This window comes from Danio rerio, chromosome 5, assembly GCF_049306965.1.
Source record: "Danio rerio strain Tuebingen ecotype United States chromosome 5, GRCz12tu, whole genome shotgun sequence".
NCBI classification, from domain to species: domain Eukaryota; kingdom Metazoa; phylum Chordata; class Actinopteri; order Cypriniformes; family Danionidae; genus Danio; species Danio rerio.
In genome coordinates, this window is record NC_133180.1 from 32,981,179 (window position 1) to 32,995,749 (window position 14,571).

Here is a 14,571-nt window from a genome sequence, read left to right on the forward strand (position 1 = left end):
TTTCCTCAGTGAAATATACAAACTATACAGCTAAGAATAAAACATTCTCTTCTCTCAAACTGCTGCATCTCCCATTGCTTTTGTCAACGGTTTCTCTATAACACAAGGTGTTTTCATTGCAGTCTAATGCAAAAGAGTATGAGATGTGATAGACTGTCAGTTGTTAAGCCTCATAACTTTTAAACACCATTGTTTTACACTGCACATGTTTGACACCACATGGAGCTGCATTTCATACCCCAGTGATAAAACAAGGTGCTAACATAGTTTCTCAGTTACAAAGTAAAACCTTTCTTTACTTAAAGATAAAAGCATTGCTTAGAAAAACAATCACTCCAGATGAAGTGCAAAGTGAAAAGCCTCTCGTCAGTTTGATTGCTGATGGAGCAAAATAGCAGCTGTTACAACACACAGTTATTCTTTTGCATTTGTTCTCACCCCAAATCTTCGCCCCATTGTGTCCTTCACAGCTTTATACAAAACAAATGGCCATATTTAAGAAGTCACATATGATGTGTTACACAACCTAAATCCTTGAAACAAATAGCACTGATTTCTTGTACACTACATTTTCATGGAAAATGTGAGTGCTTTCTATCTGTCAGTGATTGATCACAATCATCGCCTGGCCCAAATTTACAGAAAGAGAACAGACAGTTTTGGAGAACAGAGGGGACTGTGTTATCCATGCTACACCCTATCACACTGCTGCGCTCAAACCACAAAGCTTGGGCAGCTGGCCAAAAATGCCCTCCACCCCCACCTTTCAACATTTTCTCCCTTTCCCAATTAGAGAGATTAGATGGCCCATTTGGGAGGAAAGGAGCAAACAGTCTCATGCAAATTATCTGACATTCCACAGCATAACTGTAATACAGCACATCCATTTCTGATGCTGCTTTCTTTTAAATATGTTTTAGTAAAGTAAAGCAGTTCAATGGCATACCATTAGATTAACGGTAATGAGAAAGTTCTGCAGTTTTGCGATGTGGTCTGATTAAACTCAGTTTAACTCTGTTAACTCGGTGAGAAAACAGAACATGAGCCCCATGTATTTTCACTCACACAGCGGACTCGGAGCAACTCCAGAGCTCAGGGCTTCACTGCTCACAAAGGACGAAATTGTTCGATCTGGTGAGACTATTACTGCAAGATGTTGGCATTTCCTTTTCTTATAGAGAGGACTGCTGTGAAATGTATTCAGAATCTCTCTGAGGAGTCGGTTGTCCCTTCTTGCCAAGCTGTCAGACCTGTTTATCATTATTTCCTGAAAAGTAGCCCAGGCTTTGCGATTTCGGGGGGAAACTAAAAGAGGACTTTCAGTGGAAAGATCTAGATCAGAGTTTGGTGTAATTATTTGTATAATTTGGGGTTTAGAAAAGCCCTAGCTGTTTTTGTGTATGCATGCTGTTGTAATTCAGTCTGAATCTAGTCAATATTGGACACACGCCAGAAATGAAGTAAGCCAAAATGTCTCTCACTGCCCTTCTTCACCTTAAGTTGTGTATATAATACTAATACAGATGAAAAACTTCAGTTTACCAGTTGCTGCATCATTTTTAATTAATGAAATGCTTTATATTCGGGCCTAACCTTTTTATCTGTTAATGCTTTTAAAAACAGAACAGATTTTTCTTCTCTTCATTTGAAAGTCGCTTGGAATGAAGACATGGGGATGTTAATCTCTGAGACTGATTGAGATCAATGCCTTTTAACTTTTTATTCATGTTCTATAAATTCTAGGTACAACCTTATGCAGTACCAAGTATTACACAGACGTCACTGTTCTCTAACTAAGCTTAGTATATTCTATCCCTCGGTTTACCCTTCATGCGACGTTGTGTAAAACTGCTGAGGGTACCTTAGCACATCTTTTTTAGTCCTGTGTTCAAATTCAGCATTTTTGATAAGAAATATTTCAGTTCTTTGCCAACGTTTACAATTGTGTTTTACTCTCTATCTCAATGAAAGCAATTTTTGGCTGGTCATATTTTCCAGGAGACTCTTAACCGGTTGTCTGTGATCATAGCTAATTAGGCCTAATTAGGCCATTAGCTAGTTAGGCCTCTTTTTTCTGACTGGCTTCTTGGACTCACCCCCACTTTACATTTGGAAAGCTTTAAATGTACCACTTTTGGGAACTATAAGGAATTTAATAAAATGTGGGATCCAGTCTTTTTTTTTCTAAAACACCATAAAGTCTAATCGTATTGTTTAATTTGTACGTTTTTCTCTTTCTCTCTCTTATTACATCCATTGCTGTTTCTTTTTGTAGGTTGTACAGTGCATCTGAAAAGTATTCATAGAGCTTCACTTTTTCCACATTTTTTATGTTACAGCTTTAACCTTAGTCAGGGAGGTGATCAATAACCCAATGATCCAGCGTTTTTCTGTGGAGTGATGAGAACCTTACAGAAGGACAACCATTTGTGCAGCAATCCAACAATCAGGCCTGTATGGTACAGTGGCCATACGGAAGCCACTCCCCGCCTGGAATTTGCCAAATGGCATCTGAAGGACTCTCAGACCATAAGAAACAAACTTCTCTGGTCTGATGAGACCAGAACTCTTTCGAGTGAATGCCAGGTGTTACGTTTGGAGACAACCAGGCACCGCTCATCACCAGGCTAGTGAAGCATGGTGGTGGCAGCATCATGCTGTGTGGATGTTTTTCAGCAGCAGGAATTGGAAGACTAGTCAGGATAGAGGGAAAGATGAATGCAGCAATGTACAGAGACATGCGAAATGAAAACCTGCTTCAGAGTGCACTTAACCTCGGACTGAGGTGACAGTTCATCTTCCAGCTGGACAATGATCCCAAGCACACCACCAAAATATCAATGGAGTGGCTTCACATCAACTTGGTGAATGTCTTTGAGTGGCCCAGCCAGAGCCCAGACCTAAATCCTATTAAACATCTCTGGAGAGATCTGAAAATGGCTGCAAACCGTCGCTTCCCATCCAGCCTGATAGAGCTTGAGAGGTACTGCAAAGAGGAATGGGCAAGAATTCCCATAGACAGGTGTGCCAAGCTTATGGCATCATATTCAAAAAGACTTGAGGCTGTAATTGCTGCCAAAAGTGCATCAACAAAGTATTGAGCAAAGGCAGTGAACACTTATGTACATGTGATTTTTCAGGTTTTTTATTTTTAATAAATTTGCAACAATTTCAAAAACTCTTTTTTTGACATTGTCATTATGGGCTATTGTGTGTAGAAGTTTGAGGAAATTAATCCATTTTGGAATAAGGCATAAAAAATGTGGAAAGTGAAGTGCTATGAATACTACCCAGATGCATAGTATATGTCTTGTATTTCTCCATTTTCCCTTGTTTCATGATTTAATTGACATTTTGCACAGATTATTGTTTGATGATAGGTTTGTCTTTCTGTCCCTTGTTTTTCTATGTCTGCAAAAACTATAAAAAATTTTTTAAATGCGTTATCTTTTTTAAACATCTTTAATAAAGCACTAAAAATACCAAACGAAACAAAGACATATACTCTCTATAAGGCAATAACTCATTTTCCTATTAAAACTGTTTTGTACTATTGCCCACAATGACAATAGATCATAACTCCAGAATAGGAATGCTGAGTTTTCTTTTTCTTTTTGGGAAAAAATACACACAGCACTCTCGGCCCTCAAGAAGTCTCAGTCTTCACGTCTCCACCACTGTCACAAATGATTACACACAAGCAAGCCTCATTGGCAAAAACATATTCACCAGGATCTCTCTCTTCAAGAAGCTCTCAAAGGCACACTGTGATATCAGTTTGTTGCCAGAACAGCACGTCTCTACCAGTTCGGCCTTTCTTGCTGATTTAATGGAAACAGCTGTTAACCGTTTCTCTCTTTCACTGCTCTATATTTGTTTTACCATCTGCTTTCTTTTTCATATCTTAAGCAAATGTTTCTGAATGAGTTGCTGCAGCCATTTCCTCTGTCATTTTATAAGGAAGACCCTGTTTATACATTTACCACATGTTGACCTGGGTAAATGATAAAAAAAATTTCTTTCCCTGTTACTAATAGTTAGCATGTCACATATCCATCTTGGCTATCAAAATAAAACCATGTGTGTGTGTGTGTGTGTAAAGAGCCTGATCATATATCTTAGCTAGAAGTGTTAAATGCATTGTTGGCCCGTTAACGCCCTCACTTAGACAACCTGTAAAGTGCACTTGACCCTAAAGTAATGGTCTGGTAATTTTTAAAGAGTATGGGCATAGTTACAAAGTATCTGTGAAATGAATAGAACAGAGCTGAAGGATGTACCAGTTACAAAGAGGTTTTCTTGATCAGAATTTTAAAATGTTTCTTTAATAACATGGCAACTTCTTTGAAAATGTAAGACTAATATCATTATAGGTGTTATACTGTAATAAATTGAGCCTATATTCTCACATAAAACCAAAAGTACAGACATATTTTAAAAGTCAATATTTTGAATAATATGAATTCTGAAGATACACTGAAAGGGACATAGATAGATCAAGTTGTTCCAAACCTGGATTAGTTGTTTTGCTGATATTCTGAAAAAAGAAACTAAAAATTAAAATCAGATTGCTGGACCACACGGATTAGTTTGATTTACATTTAAAACAAAAACAAAAAAATTGTTATATTATTAAGTAATTAATAATTTCTCATTTGCTGCAATGCAAAGCAATTAAGACATTACAGTTGACGTGAAATTTTATTTTGCAACTGATTGTTTCCACATACAGTAATTGCAATATCCAAGTAAAGTGGGTAAAAAAAGCACAGGATGGAATTTTATTTAATAACTTATTAAGAAGAAACAGACTTTGCAAATGAAATGGATGATTGTAACTGAATCAGTACAATCCTGTACAAACATATTATCCCGGCTCTGTGCCTGCAACATGTTAAAAATGTTGCAGGTATCACATTTGTAATTTTCCATTAATGATGTATATAAATAAATAGATACAAATAAAACGTATAATCAATTTAGAATTTGACAACTTTAAAAGAAACTTTTATAATTACTATTGTCTAACAATACTGTTAAATCAATATTTATTAAAGTGTCATTAATTCATAACTGCTCAAGAGCGGAACAGTTTGCTCCTGAAATGAATATATAAATACAGTTGAAGTAGATCAACTAAATAAATCTGTTTTCAGAAATGAGTTATTAAAACTAGTATGTTTAGAAATGTGTTGAAAAAAATCTCTCTATTAAACAGAAAAAGGGGGAAAATAAACAGGGCTATTAATTCTGACTTCAACTGTATATGTATTTCTACAGGGAACTAGATTTGAAGCAATGACTGAGATTCTGAAAAATATATTTTGAAGGTTGTAAATTGATATATACAGCATCTGGTTTTGTTGATCGATTGTTTCAATTGTTTGCATTAACACACAGAAAGAACAAAATCACATTACCAAAATCCACTAATCCAGTGTTTCACGCATGTTTTACATGTTTCTCTTATATAATACCCATGACTTAGAAAACATCATCTTTAGATCAGCTCCACACATGAATTTTGTTCCGACTGGCAGTGTGCATTGCTCCCTGCTCCCTACTCTTTCTCTTTCATTGTTTTCTACCTGAGCACTATACACAGCAAAATACACTACTGGTCAATAGTTTGTTGTCAGTAAGATTTTTAAATGTTTTAAAATAAGCTTCAGCAAAGCAAAGCTGCATTTATTCAATCTAAAACACACTACAAATTGTAAAATTGTAAAATGTTATAGCTCTATGAAATAACTGTTATTTTGTAGTTAAAAACAAAGCAATAAATGACTAAAGTAATAATTTCATTTGAAACCACATATAATAAGAAAGTGGTTATTTACAGTTCTGATAAATATTTTAAAATGTAACTTTTTTTTTTTTTACATATAATAAATGCCACCTTAATGAACAGAATAATTTTCTTAAAATAAAAACCATGAAAAAAACTAAACCCAAACTTTTGACCGGTAGTGTATATACAGTAACAAAAATGTTAAAATATATAATATAAAAAAAATTGATTCTCAAATCACACACTAAAATGTAATTTGAATGAAACATATATCCCCCTCAAACTGAAATCATAGCAGAATATCCCGTGGAGTCACTTTGCATTGCACTATTTGAGTTGGAACAAATGTCTGAAGTGAAAAGAGAAACATATAAAATGTGCAGAGTGGTGGGGTGCGAGGATCAGGACAGAGAAGCACTGCACTAATCATCTTTAGCCCCATTCAAATATATATTTTCTCTTTTAACTTACAATACACTACCAGTCAAAAGTTTGGGGTCAGTTTTTTTATTTATTTATTTTTTTTATTAAAGAAAATTTAGGTTATTCTGTTCATCAAGGCGGCATTTTTTAAATGTTAAAAAATTGTTAAATTGTTAAATATTTGATGAAAATTTAAATAACTGCTTTCTTATTGTATGTAGTTTCAAATAAAATTATAACTCCAGTCATTATTGCTTTTATTAATATCACTATTAATATTAATAATAATAGTTATAATAATTAATATTAGAGTGATTTTTGAGGGATCATGTGACTCTGAAGACTGGATTAATAAAGCTGAAAATTCATCTTCTTTCAAAACCACTGAAATAAATGAATAAATTAAATTATAAACTTCTTTTGAACAGTTATTCTAGTGCAATAACATTTCATAATTTTACAATTTGTACTGGATTTTTGATTAAATAAATGTAGTGTTGGTGAGCAGCATAAGCTTATTTTAAAACATTTCAAAATCCTAAGCTTTTGACCGGTAGTGTATTTACGCCTATTTCAAAATACAGATGAAATACATTCAATGGATACGTGCAAAAACATGTTTTCAGTTGATTTGTGTCTAGAGCCTTTTTTAAAACGGTTAAGTGCAGTTTTTTGTCTGATTTTCATTAGTTATTGTTCTATTGTTTCATTAGTTATTGGCCTCATATGAAAGTTTGTTGTAATGTTGATTGTCCTTGCTGCACAAATATCACTGCGGATTATTTGGATGTCAGTGAGCAGCTCTTCCAAGTGATGTAACAAATTCTCAGGAACGTCCTACCAATTTTTCAATCGCAGAGCAGAGCAAATCTGTTCCATGTGAGCTAAATGACATCACAGCTCTCATGTGCCAGGACGATTTGATTAAGAGAATTCACGGTGGTCCTGAGCGGAGCTCTAACATTCTCGCTGTATAATTTTACAATTTTGAACAATTTATAAACTTATTCTGTGAAATATTTTAGGCAGCTGTTTGTTGGCTGCCAGTTCCAATTTCCAAATCTACATCCAGTTACCTTCTTTCTCTGTAAAACTCAAGACAGAAAACAAGCCTAAACATTTTGTATTACAAGCTGCATTCACGTTTAAATGCATATACATCACATTTCCACCAAGAGCAAGTGGTTAAGTAGTCCAATGAGTGTAAAAACACCAGCTCTGTCCCTCTCATTAGGCTTATGTTTTTGTTGATTTGTTTGGGGAGGGGAAATGAGATGTAAATGTCTCTTTTGCCTATTGTATCCTGTATCTGTCCCTCTCCCTTCCCTCCCCCTGCTGATTATCATCTCGGCTGGAAAGTTCCCACGAGGCCTGAATGTTTTTTTTTTACCGTAAGCCAATCAGTGGCATGAAGGCAGGGCAACGTGAATGATCCATTGTCTGTCCGTGGAGGGCTGGAAAGACAGAGGAGAGCTGAATTGTTTGGGCCTTGTGCTTGCCAACGTCAACACCAATGAAAGAGTGTTTCTGAAAATGAAAAAAAAAAATAAATAGACAAAACTTAGAGATGTTTACATACCTTTAATGCATCGGTATGTGTTTGAAGGATTTGTTCAAATAAAGGAATGAGACATTTAAATAAAGAAAAATAATTATTTAAGTGATTCACTGGAGATGTTGAAATAATAAGCCCTTAAACACATCATTTTTTATCAGTCTATTATTTCTCAACAACATCTGCAATCCAAATAATGAACAAAACGTTTAGGGTAGCACAAGGTTACAGACACTTACTGTCCCAAATTGTTCCACCACATGTATATCCTCTACGCTCGGTCTCTTTCTCTCAGATTTTTCATGTCAACATTAGCATACCATGGTTAGATAAATGCCATCTCTTGTGCTAATAAATCGATGTGTATGTCTACAGAGATGAGCTTTCCTTGCATTGCCTTAAATTCCCGTATGCACATTTTTTGGGTTGTGCATTCTGTAATTTAGTTCGTTTATATTACAGTCTTGCTCACAAAGTTGGACAAGCTTCTGTTGACCATTTTGAGGAACTTCAAAAGCTGGTGAGTATGCCTTGTTTAGCGAGTATATCTTATTTACCCCAAAAAGAGTCAGGTCTTTATTTTTCTAATACACTAGTTCACATCAAAGCTGATGGCTATAACAATAGCAATGACAATATACATGTAATTTAAAAAAATCCTTCTAATTGAAACAAATAACAGAATATAAACTTTAACAATGGCAGAATAGAGGAATTATATCATCTTTTTGGAAAAGTACATTATATCAGGTACGGCCAAACAGATTTGGCGGACATTTTTTGCTATTTCTGAATCGCATAAAAGCTTAATATGTTAAATTAATAATAATACATATTAAACTTTTATTTAATGTAACCAAATTAGATCCCAATTTGATCGATTTATTTGGAAAACAATGCAAGTCTCTCAAAAAATGTTTCTATTACTATTCCTAATTTATATTACTTTATAAACTGTACTGTAAATAAATCATCTCTATTACATTGATTTTGGTCATTAATATTGCTGAATGTAATTTAAAAACTGAATAAATATAAATTTGCACACAGGTAAATACATAGACTCAATGATGGGCTAAATATCTGAGGACGTCTGTGCGCACAGATTCCGTGTGGGCCTACATATAGGTGTGGATAAACTATGCATACTCTTGGAGAGTTGTATTGTTTCCCTCACACATCAACTTTTTTTTCAGATTTTGATTGACCAATTATTCCTTCGGCATAAAATATATTGAGCTGTAAAACATATAGTCCTGTATATATATATATATATATATATATATATGCGCAAAGTGGCGAGGCAGTGGCGCAGTAGGTAGTGCTGTCACCTCACAGCAAGAAGGTCGCTGGGTCGAACCTCGGCTCAGTTGGTGTTTCTGTGTCGAGTTTGCATGTTCTCCCTGCCTTCGCGTGGGTTTCCTTCGGGTGCTCCGGTTTCCCCCACAGACCAAACACATGTGGTACAGGTGAATTGGGTAGGCTAAATTGTCTGTATTGTCTGTATTGTATGAGTGTGTGAATGTGTGTGTGGATTTTTCTCAGAGATGGGTTGCGGCTGGAAGGGCATCCGCTGCGTAACAACTTGCTGGGTAAGTTGGCAGTTCATTCCGATGTGGCGACCCCAGATTAATAAAGGGACTAAGCCGACAAGAAAATGAATGAATATATGCACAGTTCATGGACAGATATATTTTGAACACTAAATATTTTGGAGCAACAACTATGTCAGGCAAAATAATTCAAATAAATCACTGACTTCTGTGCAAACACAGATTTCATTACAATTTTAAACAGCATCTCTGGAATCTCTTTTCTGCTGGAGATACTGTTGTTATAAAAAAAAATTAATAAAAATAAAAAATCTCACACATACCTTAGGAACGGTTTAACAGAAAACTTTGGCGGTTTTAAAACCTTGACTTTTCCAAACCACGGTATACCTTGAAACCGGATATCGTCCCATGCCTACTACATATAATATTGCTACTTTACAGTCATGCTGTAATTAGTCATCCTTTATACTTCTAAATAATTAACCACCAGAGGTGGCTCTCAGTGGGCGAAGAGAGGCTGGCTATTACGCTGGAAGTCCCATCTCTGAACTCATCAAAACGCATTTAGCAAATAGGCACTATGCTTGAAAATAAACCGCGTATTTGCAATCTAAACAATTAAATACTCTGCTAAAAAAGTTTTAAAAGTACAGTATGTGGTCTAACAGCTGCAGTATTGGTAAAACTGTAGCAAAGTGCCTTGAAGGCAATTCGTTTCACTCAGCAGCCATCTATGAAACGCCTCTCGAGCAGTATGCATTACATACTTGGAATCACCAATAAAAATAAACAATATCTATCTCATAAGTTTGAGACGTCTGAATAAAACAAAATCTGCATTTTTTCAGGGTGCCTGAGCTAATGCGCAACCGAAATGAACGAGATCACGACACCAACCTCATTTATAGCCAGGTTACACATGATCAACCTCTGAATAATGATCATCTGATCGTGCTGCTGTTCTAAAGTAATCCACAACTTAATCTTGATGGCGAATCTCCTCCAGAAATCCCAGCGACTCTTTGTTTACTGTTTTGTGGGCGTTTGAGAGGTTGCTGTCATGTTATGTGCGTTTGACAGGACGGACTGTCAACCAGAAAACCCTAGTTTTCAAGTGCACTTGGTTCATTTAAAAGTAGAGATTTTAAGCTTTATTTGGATACATTTCTTATGTATGTGAAGAAAGTGTTCACTAAGAATCCAGTTCGTTTGTTGACTACCAAACTGTCGTAAAAGCACAAATCTGGTCTGAGCATCTCCCCCAGAGAATCGTCAGTCTAAATCGATCAATGATTGGCTCCTTTACTAGTAGGTGGGGATTCATTTGCCATGTTGACTGTTACACTTTTCCCCATTTAAACTATAGGAGTGACATGTCTTGTATATTTTAAAGTCTTTGACTGTAGTGAGTTTTGTAATTAAATTTTGATATCAATAAGAAACTGCACCACTGTCAGCAAATCAGATAAAACATTGCTACACTGTACACAAAAATTGTACATCAGAGGAAAAATTCTGCCATATCTGTACATTTTGTCAAGTAAACAATATCATGATGATATGGCAACTGGTGTATTTTGGCACTTTTTAATGTACAACATATACCAGGGTAATTAGCGGTCCATTCCACTGTGACAACCCCTAATAAATCAGGGACTAATCAGAAGGAAAGCGAGTGAGTGTTAAGCCTGGATTGATGCAGTGACCGGGAATGGGAAGTTATCAGCCCTGCTGAGCACATGCCCTGACAAATACATTAGAGTTAAAAGAACATACAACTGTCTGGGAGAGATTACAACGATCACAGTACTGAGATCAGCGCAGTAAAAGTGGGAATATCCTGTCTGATGACATGTACACACTGAGGGGAGGAGAAAAGAGCATGGCTGAGGGCCTAACCACAATATCTAAATATTGACTATACAACTTGTAATCATGTTTGGTCTGCGGACAGGGTGAAAATAAACACCAGTGTGTGTATGTGTGTGTGCGTGGGTATGAGTGTATTCTCTCATCCAATATTAGAAACAGTGCAGACATGCCTTTTCAATACATTTAGAGCACTCCTAATTAAACATGCACAAATAATTAAAAGCATTAGAAAAGCACATCTCATCAGGACTTAATATGCTGTGCTTGCTGTTGGCATTTGCGATTTTCAGCATATGGAGTTCATCAGCGTGATCCTTTGCATTGTAGTTGCTTGTGGTTTCAGTGCATACTGATATAAATCTTTTCACGTGGGTGGTCTAAAGAATGAGAAGACCTTCTGCACTGAAACAACAACATAAATCGTCTTACTTTCATTCGAAGGGTATGCTTGACTTTTGATTTCATCTTTGTTACTGTATATCTTTATAATTTACCCTTTGCCGCGGGTAACTTTCCTCAATCCTTCCGGCACTGAAATGACATTGAGCAAACATTTCTAGGATTGAAAACATCAATTTAAACTGAAGCCAAATTTACACTCTCTCTTTTATTCGGTTAACATTACCCATAAGCTCTGTTTTAGGACAATATCAGAAATTATATAAGTAAATTCTATTAAATAATCATTTCAACGTAAGAATGAATTTTGGCTGCACATTTAAAGGGCACCCATGATGAAAATCATCATTTGTAAGCTGATGGACAGAACTGTTTGTAGGTATAGTGTGTTCACAGTCATATTGTGGTGATATAAATACAACAAGTCTCTTTTTTTAAGTTTCCTGATGTTAAAATAGGATTCAAATCCCTTCCATTTTGAGGCCCACCGCAATGTGACGTAGGAGTGTGGTTTTCTCGCCCACCGAATTGACTGACAGCCATGTAGCAACATGTCTCCATATTAACCGTATTTCCTTATGTTTGCATATGAACACGTATGATCATATCAACAAGACAGGATGTGCGCAAAGTAACCAGGATTAACAGATCTGTTCAGCTCTCTGTGATTAACAATCATTATCAAATGTGATCAAGAATGAGTTTCACAAGTTTTCAAACAGTAATGATTCACAGCGATTTTGCCGTCTTTATCATCACAGTCGCATGTCAGTACAATTATAACAGTGGGCAGGGAGAGCATTAAAGGCACAGGCAATAAAATCAGCTACATTGTGTTCAGGGCAGAAAATCACATTATTCTGAAAGGTATAATAAATAATCTGATGGGCGTTTTGAGCTTAAACCTTACAGACACATTCTGGAGACACAAAATACTTTAATTAAATCTTGAAAAATGGGTAAAATAGGTGCATTTTAAAATGGGTCAATAAGATGTTTCTTGTATTAACTGTTTTATAGTCAATGTGTTAGCAATAGAAATAGATATTTTTATCTTTAGGATCCATAAAAATCTTTACTGAGAAAATAAATAAATGCGACAGCCTATAGAAATTCTGACAAAAGTACTATATATATATATATATATATATATATATATATATATATATATATATATATATATATATATATATACACACACACACACACACACACACACACACACAAACAAACAATATTTAAGGTCAAAGCAGCATGTAAAAAAGAGTAAATACATCTCTAAAAGTATAAAATTTAAATTTTAAAATAGATTAAAATGTAATACAGAGATAATCAATCACAAAGCATATATTAATAATTTTTCCCATCCCTAAAAGCTTATACTAACATTTTTTTCATTCATATTTCGTCACAGACAAAAACTGTATTGTTTGGCAAAATGGATGAGCAATTGGACCAGACTGTGTAAACTGTGATGTTCATAAATGTTTGGAATTACGCCAATGCTCCAAACCCAAATTGTCCATTAACTCAGCAGTGGCACTGCGACAGAGAGGCAATATAGGAAGCATTGGGAATGGCATGTTATTCTGGATTTAACTCCTTCCTTCCAGTGAGTTCTGGAGTTTTTGAAGGGAGGAGGAGCGCGGAAGAAAAGAAGGCAAAGAAGAGAAGAGGGGAAATATAAACGAGTTGAGAGACAATTGAGCACAACACCGAAACTGCAAGGAGAACGTCAAACTGTGGAAATTACGTTAATCTTTTACGAGCACTATATATTGAGACAAGCCTGGGATAGTTGAGCCTTAAAAGAAACGAAACCATTCACTCACCTTTACGTATTAACAAACGGGTTTTTTCGTCTATGAAAATCAAATGTTAAAACCATACAAGTTTCAATTTAACGTCGTGATACAGCAATAAATGTTTACTAGTTCATTCCACATTTTTACCCCCATTTATCTGTTGCAGCATCGTCCTCTAGTGTGCAAAATGATTAAAAGCAGCAAGAAATGCAAACTATCGAGAAGGGTGTTCGTGCACAAACAGGGCCCTGACATTTTTTCCTACACATCAGATTATGCTACCGACACTGTATTTGAATAATACTGGGGTTGGTGTTAGGGATTATCTTGGTAAGGGCGATATTACGGTTTCATATCACACTACTCCACCACATTAAAATTTACAGTCTGGCAACAGGCACCGGAAAGGTTGCAGTTTCAGGATTCGCTCGCATTTCTCTACTGTAAATGGTTTGAAAACACTACAATTTTTACTATAAATAAATTAATATTTATTTTTTTTCTTGCGGTAATGACATATCTACGTGTATGGATTAAGGCAAAATTCTTCAAATTAATGTATTACAAATTATTTAAATCAATAAATGTCCGTTTTGTGGTATGAGTTTAACAAAACCCTCTCAAGTTTCATTTGTTGTGCTTCTTTTTCTATAGATTTCAAACAATATTCATTTAAAACAGCTTTTGTCCCCAAGTTCAGTTTATCCTATAGCTGAAATTGATCTAGGTGACAAAAGCCGTTTTAAATGGATAATTAATTTGAATTGTGTTTGTTTTTATCCCATTTGCATTCATCCTCAGGCATTTGTCTTTAAAAGAAAACGTGTGCAGTAAGCTGTGATGCGTAGAATGTGTTCAGTTCCAATCGTAGTTCCAAACAGTACTTAAAGCCCTGCAAACTTGAGAAGCTCTTCGTGGGTTAGCTGTAGTGGTGCTGGACGTGTTATAGTGATTATTCTCAGCTCTTCAGTGCATGTTTTCCAGCTTTCTTTGTGGTCCAAGTATTTCATATTTGAAATGTTTATTTGTATATTTCACATGTTTATTGAATACCCTGTTATTTACATCTGAGCAGTTATTGGCAATAGCCCAAAACTTTGATATGATGGTTGGCCAATACGACGGATGTCTGACCGTTAAAAAACTGGTTGTCGAAGACAGAGTGGGAGA